Here is a 17,589-nt window from a genome sequence, read left to right as displayed (position 1 = left end):
AGAAAGAGACAGGCGCTCCCTTTACAGGCGACGGAAAAGAATAACAGAGCGGCTAAAAGAGGTCAATATATCTGAAATGCGTAGGAAGACACTGGTCAGAGAAATAGCAAGCATCGAACTTAAGCTAAAGAAATCTTATAGGAGTCAGGAATCGCGGGAAGAACTAAAATCCATAAATGAAATCGAAAGAAACCCAAAGTATTTCTTCTCCTATGCCAAATCAAAATCGAGAACAACGTCCAGTATTGGGCCCCTACTTAAACAAGATGGGTCCTACACAGATGACAGCAAGGAAATGAGTGAGCTACCCAAGTCCCAATATGACTCAGTTTTTAGCAAGCCGCTAACCAGACTGAGAGTCGAAGATCAAAATGATTTTTTTTATTAGAGAGCTACAAAATTTGGTTAACACAAGCCTATCCGATGTTATCCTGACACCAAATGACTTCGAACAGGCGATAAATGACATGCCCATGCACTCTGCCCCAGGGCCAGACTCATGGAACTCCGTGTTCATCAAGAACTGCAAGAAGCCCCTATCACGAGCCTTTTCCATCCTATGGAGAGGGAGCATGGGCACGGGGGTCGTCCCACAGTTACTAAAAACAACAGACATAGCCCCACTCCACAAAGGGGGCAGTAAAGCAACAACAAAGAACTACAGACCGATAGCACTAACATCCCATATCATAAAAATCTTTGAAAGGGTCCTAAGAAGCAAGATCACCACCCATCTAGAAACCCATCAGTTACACAACCCAGGGCAACATGGGTTTAGAACAGGTCGCTCCTATCTGTCTCAACTATTGGATCACTACGACAAGGTCCTAGATGCACTAGAAGACAAAAAGAATGCAGATGTAATATATACAGACTTTGCAAAAGCCTTCGACAAGTGTGATCATGGCGTAATAGCGCACAAAATGCGAGCTAAAGGAATAACAGGAAAAGTCGGTCGATGGATCTATAATTTCCTCACTAACAGAACACAGAGAGTAGTCGTCAACAGAGTAAAGTCCGAGGCAGCTACGGTGAAAAGCTCTGTTCCACAAGGCACAGTACTCGCTCCCATCTTGTTCCTCATCCTCATATCCGACATAGACAAGGATGTCAGCCACAGCACCGTGTCTTCCTTTGTAGATGACACCCGAATCTGCATGACAGTGTCTTCCATTGCAGACACTGCAAGGCTCCAGGCGGACATCAACCAAATCTTTCAGTGGGCTGCAGAAAACAATATGAAGTTCAACGATGAGAAATTTCAATTACTCAGATATGGTAAACACGAGGAAATTAAATCTTCATCAGAGTACAAAACAAATTCTGGCCACAAAATAGAGCGAAACACCAACGTCAAAGACCTGGGAGTGATCATGTCGGAGGATCTCACCTTCAAGGACCATAACATTGTATCAATCGCATCTGCTAGAAAAATGACAGGATGGATAATGAGAACCTTCAAAACTAGGGAGGCCAAGCCCATGATGACACTCTTCAGGTCACTTGTTCTATCTAGGCTGGAATATTGCTGCACACTAACAGCACCTTTCAAGGCAGGTGAAATTGCTGACCTAGAAAATGTACAGAGAACCTTCACGGCGTGCATAACGGAGATAAAACACCTCAATTACTGGGAGCGCTTGAGGTTCCTAAACCTGTATTCCCTGGAACGCAGGCGGGAGAGATACATGATTATATACACCTGGAAAATCCTAGAGGGACTAGTACCGAACTTGCACATGAAAATCACTCACTACGAAAGCAAAAGACTTGGCAGACGATGCAACATCCCCCCAATGAAAAGCAGGGATGTCACTAGCACGTTAAGAGACCATACAATAAGTGTCAGGGGCCCGAGACTGTTCAACTGCCTCCCAGCATACATAAGGGGGATTACCAACAGACCCCTGGCAGTCTTCAAGCTGGCACTGGACAAGCACCTAAAGTCGGTTCCTGACCAGCCGGGCTGTGGCTCGCACGTTGGTTTGCGTGCAGCCAGAAGCAACAGCCTGGTTGATCAGGCTCTGATCCACCAGGAGGCCTGGTCACAGACCGGGCCGCGGGGGCGTTGACCCCCGGAACTCTCTCCAGGTAACTCCAGGAAGCCAGCACCAGGTTACTTTTATATATTATCTAGGCGTCTGATGCCAGGATAGTAAAGTAGAAGGTTCTCTCCCCACCCTCCACTCCCTCCGGCAACTGCTAGCATAAAACATGGGGGAAAAGCTATGCCTAGCCAGTCCACTCATTATATGATTAGCTTTGTTGATATAATGATTCACATCACAGGTTTTTCCAGCATCCAACACATCTTTAAACACGTACTAGTCTCGTGCCAGGTCCTGGGTTGGTCATCTCATCTGAGACAACCTTCTTAAACACGTACTAGTCTCGTGTCAGGTCCTGGGTTGGTCATCTCAGCTGAGACAACCTTCTTAAACACGTACAAGTCTCGTGCCAGGTCCTGGGTTGGTCATCTCAGCTGAGACAACCTTCTTAAACACGTACTAGTCTCGTGTCAGGTCCTGGGTTGGTCATCTCAGCTGAGACAACCTTCTTAAACACGTACTAGTCTCGTGTCAGGTCCTGGGTTGGTCATCTCAGCTGAGACAACCTTCTTAAACACGTACTAGTCTCGTGTCAGGTCCTGACACAAGACTAGTACACGGCTAAGGATGTTTTGGGTGTCAGAGGATCGGGTGGCCCGGTGGCCTGGTGGCTAAAGCTCCCGCTTCACATACGGAGGGCCCGGGTTCGATTCCCGGCGGGTGGAAACATTTCGACACGTTTCCTTACACCTGTTGTCCTGTTCACCTAGCAGCAAATAGGTACCTGGGTAGCAAATAGGTACCTGGGTGTTAGTCGACTGGTGTGGGTCGCATCCTGGGGGACAAGATTGAGGACCCCAATGGAAATAAGTTAGACAGTCCTCGATGACGCACTGACTTTCTTGGGTTATCCTGGGTGGCTAACCCTCCGGGGATTAAAAATCCGAACGAAATCTTATCTCTTATCTTATCATCATATCGTCAGCAAAGCTAATCATATAGTGATTGGGACTGGCTAGGAATAGCCTTTAGTAAAGCATTAATTGTTGGACAGGTAATAGTAATAATAATAAATATTTTTTAGCATGATACATATTTGTACAAGAAAATTTTAAAGTTGGGTGTACATGCCAAAAGCCCCTTTATATGCAGAGGATTTCGGGTATTTTGGGATTTCAAATTCAAATTCAAATTCAAAGTTTATTCTCTATAAAGATTACAATGTTGAATTTACAGAATTTGGTTGTTGTGTGGTTTAGTCGGACATGGGGAATGTCGTAGAGATGTTTGTGTCTGGTGTTATGTCTGTGGGTTTTGTCACAACTATCAAGAAAGCGTTTTAGGTCAAGGTTGATATTGGAGTTTAAGGTCCTGTAGATGTAGATTGCACAGTAGTAAGTGTGGATGTACTGAACAGGGAGTAAGTTTAGATCTATGAAGAGTGGGGGGGGTGTGTTGCCAGGAATGGGATTTAGTGATTATTCTTACTGCAGCTTTTTGTTGGGTGTGTTGGGTGTGTTGGGTGTGTGTGTTGCTGCAGTTGATCCCCAAGCATAAATAGCATAGGTGAGGTATGGATAAATAAGTGAGTTGTATAGTGTGAGAAGGGCATTTTGCGGCACGTAGTATCGTATCTTGGAGAGGATCCCAACTGTTTTGGATACTTTTTTGGTTATGTGTTGGATATGGGTGCTGAAATTCAGGTTGTTGTCAAGGTATAGGCCTAGGAATTTGCCCTCATTATGTCTGGTAATTAGAGTGTTGTCGATCTTAATGTTAATTTGTGCATCTCCTGCTCTGCTACCAAACATAATATAGTAGGTTTTGTCAGTGTTAAGCATAAGTTTATTGGCTGTCATCCAAGTCGATATTTTGATCAGCTCCTCGTTAACAATGGTGTTGAGGGTGGCAAGATTAGGGTGAGAGATGACATAAGTCGTGTCGTCAGCAAAGAGAATGGGTTTCAGGTGTTGGGATACGTTTGGAAGATCATTGATGTATATGAGGAAGAGCAAGGGACCAAGGAGACTTCCCTGCGGAACTCCAGTATCAAGTGGCCGTGTTGTTGATGCTGTGTCTTTAATGGTAACATACTGATACCTATTAGTAAGGTAAGATTTGAAATAAGCAAGCGCATGGCCTCTTATACCGTAATGGTCAAGTTTGTAGAGTAGGATGTCGTGGTCTACTGTGTCAAAAGCTTTTCTTAGGTCAATAAAAATTCCTAGTGGATATTCCTTATTTTCCAATGCTGTGTAAAGCAGATCTAGCATTTTTATGATTGCATCATTAGTGCTTTTATTTTTCCTAAATCCAAATTGGCAGGGGTTGAGTATGTTTTGTCCTGTGCACGAGTTTCTCAAAGATTTTGGATAGCAATGGTAAGTTTGATATTGGCCTATAGTTGCTTAAGTCTGTAGGGTCACCACCTTTATGTATTGGTGTAACCCTTGCCATCTTGAGTAGTTTCGGGAAGGTGCTAGTTTCTAGTGACTTGTTAAAAAGTAATGAAATAGCATGCGAAAGGATATGGGCTGCTCGCTTGTACAGTAATGGTGGGACATTAGACAGATTCCCTGAGTTGTTTTTAAGTGACTTTATAATCTCGGTGACTTCCGAGGGCTCAGTTGGTGCAAGATAGAAGGAATTTGGGAAATTCCCATCTAGGTAGTCCCCGGCATGGGCATTAGTATGTGGGATTTTATTGGCGAGATAAGATCCTATGGTTGAGAAGAAGTCGTTTATCTTGTTAGCTGTGTCAGTGGGATGTAGTGGTGTTTCATTAGGTTTAGTTAGGACAATATTCTTGTTTTTTTTAGTTTGTGGGTCCCTAGAATCTGAGAGAGTGTTTTCCAGGTCTTTTTTATATCTCCTCTAGTGTCTGTGAATCTACTGGAGTAGTACAGTTGTTTGGCTTTCTTTATTACTTTGGTGAGAACTGATGAATAGTGTTTAAGAATATCTTTGTGTATTAAACCCTGTCTATATTGCTTTTCATATTGGTGTTTCTTGTCAATGGATTTCAGAATGGTGCTAGTTAGCCATGGGCAACCAAGCCGTTTGTTTGTGATCTGTTTCGTTTTTATAGGACAATGTTTGTTGTATAGTCTAAGTAATTTGTTAAGAAAAATGTCTGTCTAGTCATCAATACCATTGGCCTTGGAGAATTCTGTAGGCCAGTCAACAATCTCTAGGTCAGTTATGAACTTCCTTATTGAGGCCTCGTCATGGAGTCTAAATGAGACTTTGTTGTATTCAAGTGGTGGTTTATTAATGTTTGTCAGGAGGAAGGTAGGGTAGTGGTCTGTAGTGCTATCTGTGATTATCCCTGATTTAAGGGGGGCTAGTATATTGGTCCATATGTGGTCTATTATGGTTGCACTTGTCTCAGTGAGCCTGGTTGGTTTAGTTATTGTTGGTATGAGAAGTGTGTTGTTCATATTGTTGATGAAATCAGTTACAGGCTGATCATCTAGTAAGCCAAGGTTGATGTTGAAGTCTCCAGCTAAGAGAAGGTGGTGCTTATTCATTTGTCTGTTTGTTATTAGTGACTTTAATTTCTCACTGAAATTTGGGATGTTTGTGTGAGGTATCCGGTAAATGGCACCGATTGTTATAGGTGTCTTAAGATTTTTTACAGTAAAATTAGCAAAAATGTATTCCCCATATTCATCACTAAAGCAAGTGGTGCTAATACAAGATAACTGGTTAGAGTAATAGATTGCAATACCACCCCCAACTTGGTTTGGTCTGCAGTTGTGAATTGCTGTGTATCCTGGTAGAGGGTAGATATCTATTGTGTCCTGCTTAAGCCAGGTCTCAGTAAGAATAATGTAGGAGAAGGGTGTCTTTAGTGATTCAAGGAGTGCCAGGAGGTCATCATAGTGTTTGCTTAAGGACCTGATGTTGTAGTTTAAGTACTGATAGGCTTTTAGCATTGTATAGGATAGTGCTGGCTTGTGTTGCTGTGTAATAAAGGCAGTTACTTTCCAATAGGTTTTGATTGGGTGTCAGATTATGTAGGTTTAGATCAGGGTCAACGTGATCAATCATCTTCTAGGTTTAAATTATGGTTATTTATATCCTGAGTTATGTGTTGAGTTCTAGTACTGATATCTGTAGTGGTGGGAAGTTTGGACAAGTATATAACTAGAGTATTTTGGTCATATAGAGCATAGTCACTACTACACATAATGAAGTTGATGTTGTCTATGTGTTGTGCTGGAATGAACTAAAGTACAACTAGGTATAAACTAGTAATATAAAAATACAAATTTAAAGTAGAACAAGACTCTCACTTGTAATTGCACTAAGGTCTAATATAATGACTTTTGTGGAGTCTATGTTTTGAGCTAGAATGAGCTATAGTACAACTAGATTTAATCTAATAATATAAAAATACAAATTAAAAATAGCACCAGTCTCTCACTAGTAATTGCACTAAGGTGTTATATAAGTTGTTTACAAGAATTAGAGTATAACTAGATTTAAATTGACAAGATAAAATATACAAGTTAAGGTTTACCTGGAGTTTACCTGGAGAGAGTTCCGGGGGTCAACGCCCCCGCGGCCCGGTCTGAGACCAGGCCTCCTGGTGGATCAGAGCCTGATCAACCAGGCTGTTGCTGCTGGCTGCACGCAAACCAACATACGAGCCACAGCCCGGCTGATCCGGAACTGACTTTAGGTGCTTGTCCAGTGCCAGCTTGAAGACTGCCAGGGGTCTGTTGGTAATCCCCCTTATGTGTGCTGGGAGGCAGTTGAACAGTCTCGGGCCCCTGACACTTATTGTATGGTCTCTTAACGTGCTAGTGACACCCCTGCTTTTCATTGGGGGGATGGTGCATCGTCTGCCAAGTCTTTTGCTTTCGTAGTGGGTGATTTTCGTGTGCAAGTTCGGTACTAGTCCCTCTAGGATTTTCCAGGTGTATATAATCATGTATCTCTCCCTCCTGCGTTCCAGGGAATACAGGTTTAGGAACCTCAAGCGCTCCCAATAATTGAGGTGTTTTATCTCCGTTATGTGCGCCGTGAAAGTTCTCTGTACATTTTCTAGGTCGGCAATTTCACCTGCCTTGAAAGGTGCTGTTAGTGTGCAGCAATATTCCAGCCTAGATAGAACAAGTGACCTGAAGAGTGTCATCATGGGCTTGGCCTCCCTAGTTTTGAAGGTTCTCATTATCCATCCTGTCATTTTTCTAGCAGGTTACAACCAATACAGATGTGACAGAGTGAACAGGCAAAACGGGGGGGGGTTGGCCTGTACATTGCAGAGTCACTTGTTTGCACAGAACTGCTAAATGCCTCAAATGATGTAGTGGAAGTTTTAGCAGTAAAGGTCGAGAACCAAAACCTAGTCATTGTGATAGTCTACAAGCCTCCGGATGCAACATCCCAGCAATTCCAGGAACAGCTGTTAAAAATTGACCACTGTCTGGAAAACCTTCCAGCTCCTGCACCCAACATCTTGCTCCTGGGGGATTTCAACTTAAGGCACCTAAAATGGAGGAATATAGCAAATAATATTGTTGCAGTAATAACACCAGGAGGCAGCTCTGATGAAAACTCACACTCACGCGAGCTTTTAAATCTCTGCACAAAATTCAATTTAAACCAGCAAATAATAGAGCCTACTAGACTGGAGAATACACTAGACCTCATCTTCACTAACAATGATGATCTGATAAGAAATATCACCATATCAAAAACAATATACTCAGATCACAACATAATTGAGGTTCAGTCATGTATGCGCGGAGCCCCAGACCGACATAATGAGATTAGTCACGAGGGAGCATTCACCAAATTCAACTTCAATAACAAAAACATAAAGTGGGACCAAGTAAACCAAGTCCTAACCGATATAAGCTGGGAAGATATACTAAGCAACACAGACCCCAACTTATGCCTAGAACAGATTAACTCGGTAGCACTCGATGTATGCACAAGGCTTATTCCTCTAAGAAAAAGGAGGAGTAGATGTAAAACAGAAAGAGACAGGCGCTCCCTTTACAGGCGACGGAAAAGAATAACAGAGCGGCTAAGAGGTCAATATATCTGAAATGCGTAGGGAGACACTGGTCAGAGAAATAGCAAGCATCGAACTTAAGCTAAAAGAATCCTTTAGGAGTCAGGAATCGCGGGAAGAACTAAAAGCCATAAATGAAATCGAAAGAAACCCAAAGTATTTCTTCTCCTATGCCAAATCAAAATCGAGAACAACGTCCAGTATTGGGCCCCTACTTAAACAAGATGGGTCCTACACAGATGACAACAAGGAAATGAGTGAGCTACTCAAGTCCCAATATGACTCAGTTTTTAGCAAGCCGCTAACCAGACTGAGAGTCGAAGATCAAAATGAATTTTTTATGAGAGAGCCACAAAATTTGATTAACACAAGCCTATCCGATGTTATCCTGACGCCAAATGACTTCGAACAGGCGATAAATGACATGTCCATGCACTCTGCCCCAGGGCCAGACTCATGGAACTCTGTGTTCATCAAGAACTGCAAGAAGCCCCTATCACGAGCCTTTTCCATCCTATGGAGAGGGAGCATGGACACGGGGGTCGTCCCACAGTTACTAAAAACAACAGACATAGCCCCACTCCACAAAGGGGGCAGTAAAGCAACAGCAAAGAACTACAGACCAATAGCACTAACATCCCATATCATAAAAATCTTTGAAAGGGTCCTAAGAAGCAAGATCACCACCCATCTAGAAACCCATCAGTTACACAACCCAGGGCAACATGGGTTTAGAACAGGTCGCTCCTGTCTGTCTCAACTATTGGACCACTACGACAAGGTCCTAAATGCACTAGAAGACAAAAAGAATGCAGATGTAATATATACAGACTTTGCAAAAGCCTTCGACAAGTGTGACCATGGCGTAATAGCGCACAAAATGCGTGCTAAAGGAATAACAGGAAAAGTCGGTCGATGGATCTATAATTTCCTCACTAACAGAACACAGAGAGTAGTCGTCAACAGAGTAAAGTCCGAGGCAGCTACGGTGAAAAGCTCTGTTCCACAAGGACAGTACTCGCTCCCATCTTGTTCCTCATCCTTATATCCGACATAGACAAGGATGTCAGCCACAGCACCGTGTCTTCCTTTGCAGATGACACCCGAATCTGCATGACAGTGTCTTCCATTGCAGACACTGCAAAGCTCCAGGCAGACATCAACCAAATCTTTCAGTGGGCTGCAGAAAACAATATGAAGTTCAACGATGAGAAATTTCAATTACTCAGATATGGTAAACATGAGGAAATTAAATCTTCATCAGAGTACAAAACAAATTCTGGCCACAAAATAGAGCGAAACACCAACGTCAAAGACCTGGGAGTGATCATGTCGGAGGATCTCACCTTCAAGGACCATAACATTGTATCAATCGCATCTGCTAGAAAAATGACAGGATGGATAATGAGAACCTTCAAAACTAGGGAGGCCAAGCCCATGATGACACTCTTCAGGTCACTTGTTCTATCTAGGCTGGAATATTGCTGCACACTAACAGCACCTTTCAAGGCAGGTGAAATTGCCGACCTAGAAAATGTACAGAGAACTTTCACGGCGCGCATAACGGAGATAAAACACCTCAATTATTGGGAGCGCTTGAGGTTCCTAAACCTGTATTTCCTGGAACGCAGGAGGGAGAGATACATGATTATATACACCTGGAAAATCCTAGAGGGACTAGTACCGAACTTGCACACGAAAATCACCCACTACGAAAGCAAAAGACTTGGCAGACGATGCACCATCCCCCCAATGAAAAGCAGGGGTGTCACTAGCACGTTAAGAGACCATACAATAAGTGTCAGGGGCCCGAGACTGCTCAACTGCCTCCCAGCACACATAAGGGGGATTACCAACAGACCCCTGGCAGTCTTCAAGCTGGCACTGGGCAAGCACCTAAAGTCAGTTCCGGATCAGCCGGGCTGTGGCTCGTATGTTGGTTTGCGTGCAGCCAGCAGCAACAGCCTGGTTGATCAGGCTCTGATCCACCAGGAGGCCTGGTCTCAGACCGGGCCGCGAGGGCGTTGACCCCCGGAACTCTCTCCAGGTAAACTCCAGATGCGATTGATACAATGTTATGGTCCTTGAAGGTGAGATCCTCCGACATGATCACTCCCAGGTCTTTGACGTTGGTGTTTCGCTCTATTTTGTGGCCAGAATTTGTTTTGTACTCTGATGAAGATTTAATTTCCTCATGTTTACCATATCTGAGTAATTGAAATTTCTCATCGTTGAACTTCATATTGTTTTCTGCAGCCCACTGAAAGATTTGGTTGATGTCTGCCTGGAGCTTTGCAGTGTCTGCAATGGAAGACACTGTCATGCAGATTCGGGTGTCATCTGCAAAGGAAGACACGGTGCTGTGGCTGACATCCTTGTCTATGTCGGATATAAGGATGAGGAACAAGGTAGCAAAAGAATGAAAAAAGTAGAAAGAAAAATATATGAGGTAGTTGGTACTAGTTAGCAAAAGATAGTTAAGGGCCTTGAACAATAATATAATTGAAATATACACTAATTGCACACACAATATAGTCACTAAGATATGAAAACTATCTTAGAGTAGGAATTATAATATAAACTTATAATATAAAAATACAAATTGAAATGGTACTTGCAATTGCACTAGAGTATAACTCGAATTATACGTATGGTCATTAGGTGAGTTAGAACGAATACAAGACAATTTAATATTCTGTTAGTTCATACCTGGTCACAGACCGGGCCGCGGGGGCGTTGATCCCCAGAACTCTCTCCAGGTAAACTCCAGGTAATGCTATATGGCTTTAATTAGTTTGGTAGAGAAGACTTACAACAGAGAAGCCATTCTTCTATATCCATTCTGGCAAGTTCGCTAATAATTACATTTCGGTTGGATACATCAAAAGCGGATTTAAGGTCATGGAATGTGGTACATGAGCTGTCAGTGTGCAGGGTGAGAAAGGTGGTTATGCAGGGTGAGAAAGGTGGTTATGCAGGGTTAGAAAGGTGGTTATGCAGGGTGAGAAAGGTGGTTATGCAGGGTGAGAAAGGTGGTTATGCAGGGTTAGAAAGGTGGTTATGCAGGGTGAGAAAGGTGGTTATGCAGGGTGAGAAAGGTGGTTATGCAGGGTGAGAAAGGTGGTTATGCAGGGTGAGAAAGGTGGTTATGCAGGGTGAGAAAGGTGGTTATGCAGGGTGAGAAAGATGGTTATGCAGGGTGAGAAAGGTGGTTATGCAGGGTGAGAAAGGTGGTTATGCAGGGTGAGAAAGATGGTTATGCAGGGTGAGAAAGGTGGTTATGCAGGGTGAGAAAGGTGGTTATGCAGGGTGAGAAAGGTGGTTATGCAGGGTGAGACAGGTGGTTATGCAGGGTGAGACAGGTGGTTATGCAGGGTGAGACAGGTGGTTATGCAGGGTGAGACAGGTGGTTATGCAGGGTGAGACAGGTGGTTATGCAGGGTTAGAAAGGTGGTTATGCAGGGTGAGAAAGGTGGTTATGCAGGGTGAGAAAGGTGGTTATGCAGGGTGAGACAGGTGGTTATGCAGGGTGAGACAGGTGGTTATGCAGGGTGAGAAAGGTGGTTATGCAGGGTGAGACAGGTGGTTATGCAGGGTGAGACAGGTGGTTATGCAGAGTGAGACAGGTGGTTATGCAGGGTGAGACAGGTGGTTATGCAGGGTGAGACAGGTGGTTATGCAGGGTGAGACAGGTGGTTATGCAGGGTGAGACAGGTAGTTATGCAGGGTGAGAAAGGTGGTTATGCAGGGTGAGACAGGTGGTTATGCAGGGTGAGACAGGTGGTTATGCAGGGTGAGACAGGTGGTTATGCAGGGTGAGAAAGGTGGTTATGCAGGGTGAGAAAGGTGGTTATGCAGGGTGAGACAGGTGGTTATGCAGGGTGAGAAAGGTGGTTATGCAGGGTGAGACAGGTGGTTATGCAGGGTGAGACAGGTGGTTATGCAGGGTGAGACAGGTGGTTATGCAGGGTGAGAGAGGTGGTTATGCAGGGTGAGACAGCTGGTTATGCAGGGTGAGACAGGTGGTTATGCAGGGTGAGACAGGTGGTTATGCAGGGTGAGACAGCTGGTTATGCAGGGTGAGACAGGTGGTTATGCAGGGTGAGAAAGGTGGTTATGCAGGGTGAGACAGGTGGTTATGCAGGGTGAGACAGGTAGTTATGCAGGGTGAGAAAGGTGGTTATGCAGGGTGAGACAGGTAGTTATGCAGGGTGAGAAAGGTGGTTATGCAGGGTGAGACAGCTGGTTATGCAGGGTGAGAAAGGTGGTTATGCAGGGTGAGAAAGGTGGTTATGCAGGGTGAGAAAGGTGGTTATGCAGGGTGAGAAAGGTGGTTATGCAGGGTGAGACAGGTGGTTATGCAGGGTGAGACAGGTGGTTATGCAGGGTGAGACAGGTAGTTATGCAGGGTGAGACAGGTGGTTATGCAGGGTGGGACAGGTAGTTATGCAGGGTGAGACAGGTGGTTATGCAGGGTGAGACAGGTGGTTATGCAGGGTGAGACAGGTGGTTATACAGTAACGCACAACGCACCTTCCGTGCATGAAACCTTACAACCTGGGAGACAGAAGTTGTTTGATTCTGTGCATGAGACGATTTAGAATCATTTTCCCAAATGTTTTACACAAGCAGATAATAGTAAAGAGATATTAGGTGAAATGTATATTATTGATTGGGTTTGCAATAGGAGTGATAAGGCTGTTGGTCCATGATTTAGGGAGCTCCTCACTCTGTTGCCTGACAAGATAGTCTAGCCAGACTTTCTGTCAATACTGAGAAGCTCCTCAGTTACATAGTCAGGTAAAGGCAAAGCTTTATCATCTTCTCTAGGTTGCCAAATAAAGCTTGAAAAAATAGGACATTTAAGGTTGTTCAGCAGGTCAGTGTTGGCAGGAAGTCTGGCTGGACAGTCTTGCCAGGCAACACACGACAGTGTTGGCAGGAAGTCTGGCTGGACAGTCTTGCCAGGCAACACACGACAGTGTTGGCAGGAAGTCTGGCTGGACAGTCTTGCCAGGCAACAAACGACAGTGTTGGCAGGAAGTCTGGCTGGACAGTCTTGCCAGGCAACACACGACAGTGTTGGCAGGAAGTCTGGCTGGACAGTCTTGCCAGGCAACACACGACAGTGTTGGCAGGAAGTCTGGCTGGACAGTCTTGCCAGGCAACACACGACAGTGTTGGCAGGAAGTCTGGCTGGACAGTCTTGCCAGGCAACACACGACAGTGTTGGCAGGAAGTCTGGCTGGACAGTCTTGCCAGACAACACACGACAGTGTTGGCAGGAAGTCTGGCTGGACAGTCTTGCCAGGCAACACACGACAGTGTTGGCAGGAAGTCTGGCTGGACAGTCTTGCCAGGCAACACAAGACAGTGTTGGCAGGAAGTCTGGCTGGACAGTCTTGCCAGGCAACACACGACAGTGTTGGCAGGAAGTCTGGCCAGGCTAGACACAGTGTTGGCAGGAAGTCTGGCTGGACAGTCTTGCCAGGCAACACACGACAGTGTTGGCAGGAAGTCTGGCTGGACAGTCTTGCCAGGCAACACACGACAGTGTTGGCAGGAAGTCTGGCTAGACAGTCTTGCCAGGCAACACACGACAGTGTTGGCAGGAAGTCTGGCTGGACAGTCTTGCCAGGCAACACAAGACAGTGTTGGCAGGAAGTCTGGCTGGACAGTCTTGCCAGGCAACACACGACAGTGTTGGCAGGAAGTCTGGCTGGACAGTCTTGCCAGGCAACACAAGACAGTGTTGGCAGGAAGTCTGGCTGGACAGTCTTGCCAGGCAACACAAGACAGTGTTGGCAGGAAGTCTGGCTGGACAGTCTTGCCAGGCAACACAAGACAGTGTTGGCAGGAAGTCTGGCTGGACAGTCTTGCCAGGCAACACACGACAGTGTTGGCAGGAAGTCTGGCTGGACAGTCTTGCCAGGCAACACAAGACAGTGTTGGCAGGAAGTCTGGCTGGACAGTCTTGCCAGGCAACACACGACAGTGTTGGCAGGAAGTCTGGCTGGACAGTCTTGCCAGGCAACACACGACAGTGTTGGCAGGAAGTCTGGCTGGACAGTCTTGCCAGGCAACACACGACAGTGTTGGCAGGAAGTCTGGCTGGACAGTCTTGCCAGGCAACACACGACAGTGTTGGCAGGAAGTCTGGCTGGACAGTCTTGCCAGGCAACACACGACAGTGTTGGCAGGAAGTCTGGCTGGACAGTCTTGCCAGGCAACACACGACAGTGTTGGCAGGAAGTCTGGCTGGACAGTCTTGCCAGGCAACACACGACTATTGTCCACTCTGTTTCTGGCTTCAAACTTCTTTTGAGTTCCTTTTCCCATTTTATAGAGATGTTTTTCTTTAAACGGATAACCATTTTCACTAGAAATATTAGTGATCACAGCATATAAGTACAACAGTATAGCTCTGATGCTTTATTAGTCGGCTGACTCACGACTGATAAAGTCGGCTGACTCACGACTGATAAAGTCGGCTGACTCACGACTGATAAAGTCGGCTGACTCACGACTGATAAAGTCAGCTGACTCACGACTGATAAAGTCGGCTGACTCACGACTGATAAAGTCGGCTGACTCACGACTGATAAAGTCGGCTGATTCACGACTGATAAAGTCGGCTGACTCACGACTGATAAAGTCAGCTGACTCACGACTGATAAAGTCGGCTGACTCACGACTGATAAAGTCGGCTGATTCACGACTGATAAAGTCGGCTGACTCACGACTGATAAAGTCGGCTGATTCACGACTGATAAAGTCGGCTGACTCACGACTGATAAAGTCAGCTGATTCACGACTGATAAAGTCGGCTGACTCACGACTGATAAAGTCGGCTGACTCACGACTGATAAAGTCGGCTGATTCACGACTGATAAAGTCAGCTGACTCACGACTGATAAAGTCGGCTGACTCACGACTGATAAAGTCGGCTGATTCACGACTGATAAAGTCGGCTGACTCACGACTGATAAAGTCGGCTGACTCACGACTGATAAAGTCGGCTGACTCACGACTGATAAAGTCGGCTGATTCACGACTGATAAAGTCGGCTGACTCACGACTGATAAAGTCGACTGACTCACGACTGATAAAGTCGGCTGACTCACGACTGATAAAGTCGGCTGACTCACGACTGATAAAGTCGGCTGACTCACGACTGATAAAGTCAGCTGACTCACGACTGATAAAGTCGGCTGACTCACGACTGATAAAGTCGGTTGATTCACGACTGATAAAGTCGGCTGACTCACGACTGATAAAGTCGGCTGACTCACGACTGATAAAGTCAGCTGGCTCACGACTGATAAAGTCAGCTGACTCACGACTGATAAAGTCAGCTGACTCACGACTGATAAAGTCAGCTGACTCACGACTGATAAAGTCAGCTGACTCACGACTGATAAAGTCGGCTGACTCACGACTGATAAACTCAGCTGACTCACGACTGATAAAGTCAGCTGACTCACGACTGATAAAGTCAGCTGACTCACGACTGATAAAGTCGGCTGACTCACGACTGATAAAGTCGGCTGACTCACGACTGATAAACTCAGCTGACTCACGACTGATAAAGTCGGCTGACTCACGACTGATAAAGTCGGCTGACTCACGACTGATAAAGTCGGCTGACTCACGACTGATAAAGTCGGCTGACTCACGACTGATAAAGTCGGCTGACTCACGACTGATAAAGTCGGCTGACTCACGACTGATAAAGTCGGCTGACTCACGACTGATAAAGTCGGCTGACTCACGACTGATAAAGTCGGCTGACTCACGACTGATAAACTCAGCTGACTCACGACTGATAAAGTCGGCTGACTCACGACTGATAAAGTCGGCTGACTCACGACTGATAAAGTCGGCTGACTCACGACTGATAAAGTCGGCTGACTCACGACTGATAAAGTCGGCTGACTCACGATATAGGGTCTTTATCATATGATAACCCGCCACTGGAACTTTTGATCATCTGACTGAGGCCTTCCACTGGCTTACCCCTCCACTCCTTTAAAAATTATGGTAATAGTTATAACCATTTAGTTAGTTATTCACGAAATCGTATTAACACGATTGCACCTATATCGGGGAACGGGTGGGGTTTGAACCCATGGCAAGTGAGTCTTAAAACTCACAGGCCAGTGTGTTAACGACCGGGCAGCTGACTCTAATAAGATCCATGCAGCTAATTATATTTCTATACACCATAGGGAGGTTAACATGGGCCTCACATTGTAACCACAAAGGCACGTTTTTACAGATAAATCCCACAGTACTGTGGCTGTGTCGTACTGTAGTTGGGTGAATCTTATTAGATCCAGCTGGCCCAGTGGTTACACACTGGCCAGCACTTGTATGATTTCAGATGGTTTTGTATGTCCCGTAGCTCGGCTGCTCACAAACTGAGGTCCGTGGTTCGATCCACGGTACGGCTGGAAACATTAGGACGTGTTTCCTTAAGACACCTGCTGTCCATGTACGCTGGGTGTTAGTGGACCGGTGTGGGTCGCATCCTGGGCACAAAATTGACCTAATTTGCGGGAAATATTCAGCATAACAAGTGACTTTCAGTATAGTAGTATATCATTGATGTCAACTATGGTCTGTATACGAATCTTAATCTTAAAATAATGAATCCTAACTAGTCATAAGTTTGCCTTTGATACTCCAATATAGACACTATGTATTGTGCCAAAACAAAAGCATTCACATTGCTAAACTCACAAACTATAATATAGTCACTTAGCCTTAATACCATAATCTGTAATAATTTAAAGTTTAGAAGTAATCTAAGTCTGCCCGAAATGCCTAGCCATGCTAGGTGCCCTAGTGGTCCCCTCTGTAATTAGTATATACATGTATATTGTACATGTACTGGTAGAAATAAAGATTATATATTATTATTATTATTATTATTATTATTATTATTATTATTATTATTATTATTATTATTATTATTTATATTATTATTATTACTATTATTATTATTATTATTATTATTATTATTATTATTATTATTATTATTATTATTATTATTATTATTATTATTACTATTATTATTATTTCTATTATTATTATTATTATTATTTCTATTATTATTATTATTATTATTATTATTATTATTATTATTATTATTATTATTATTATTATTATTATTATTATTATTATTACTATTATTATTATTATTATTATTATTATTTCTATTATTATTATTATTATTATTATTACTATTATTATTATTATTATTATTATTATTATTATTATTATTATTATTATTATTATTATTTCTATTATTATTATTATTATTATTAATATTATTATTATTATTATTATTTCTGTGGAGAAATTTTCTCCAGGAGGGGGGTATCAGCCCCCTTCAGCCCTTTCAGCCCCTTCAGCCCCTTTCAGCCCTGAGGGGCCAAGCCCTCTCAGAAGGGGCGAGCATCTTGTTTACTGCTAGAGTGAGTAATTGATCACAGATGCCGTACTGCGACG

The sequence above is a fragment of the Cherax quadricarinatus genome, chromosome 49 (assembly GCF_038502225.1).
Source record: "Cherax quadricarinatus isolate ZL_2023a chromosome 49, ASM3850222v1, whole genome shotgun sequence".
Lineage (NCBI taxonomy): Eukaryota > Metazoa > Arthropoda > Malacostraca > Decapoda > Parastacidae > Cherax > Cherax quadricarinatus.
The sequence above is the reverse complement of the archived record's forward strand: the minus strand, read 5'-3'. Positions refer to the sequence as shown.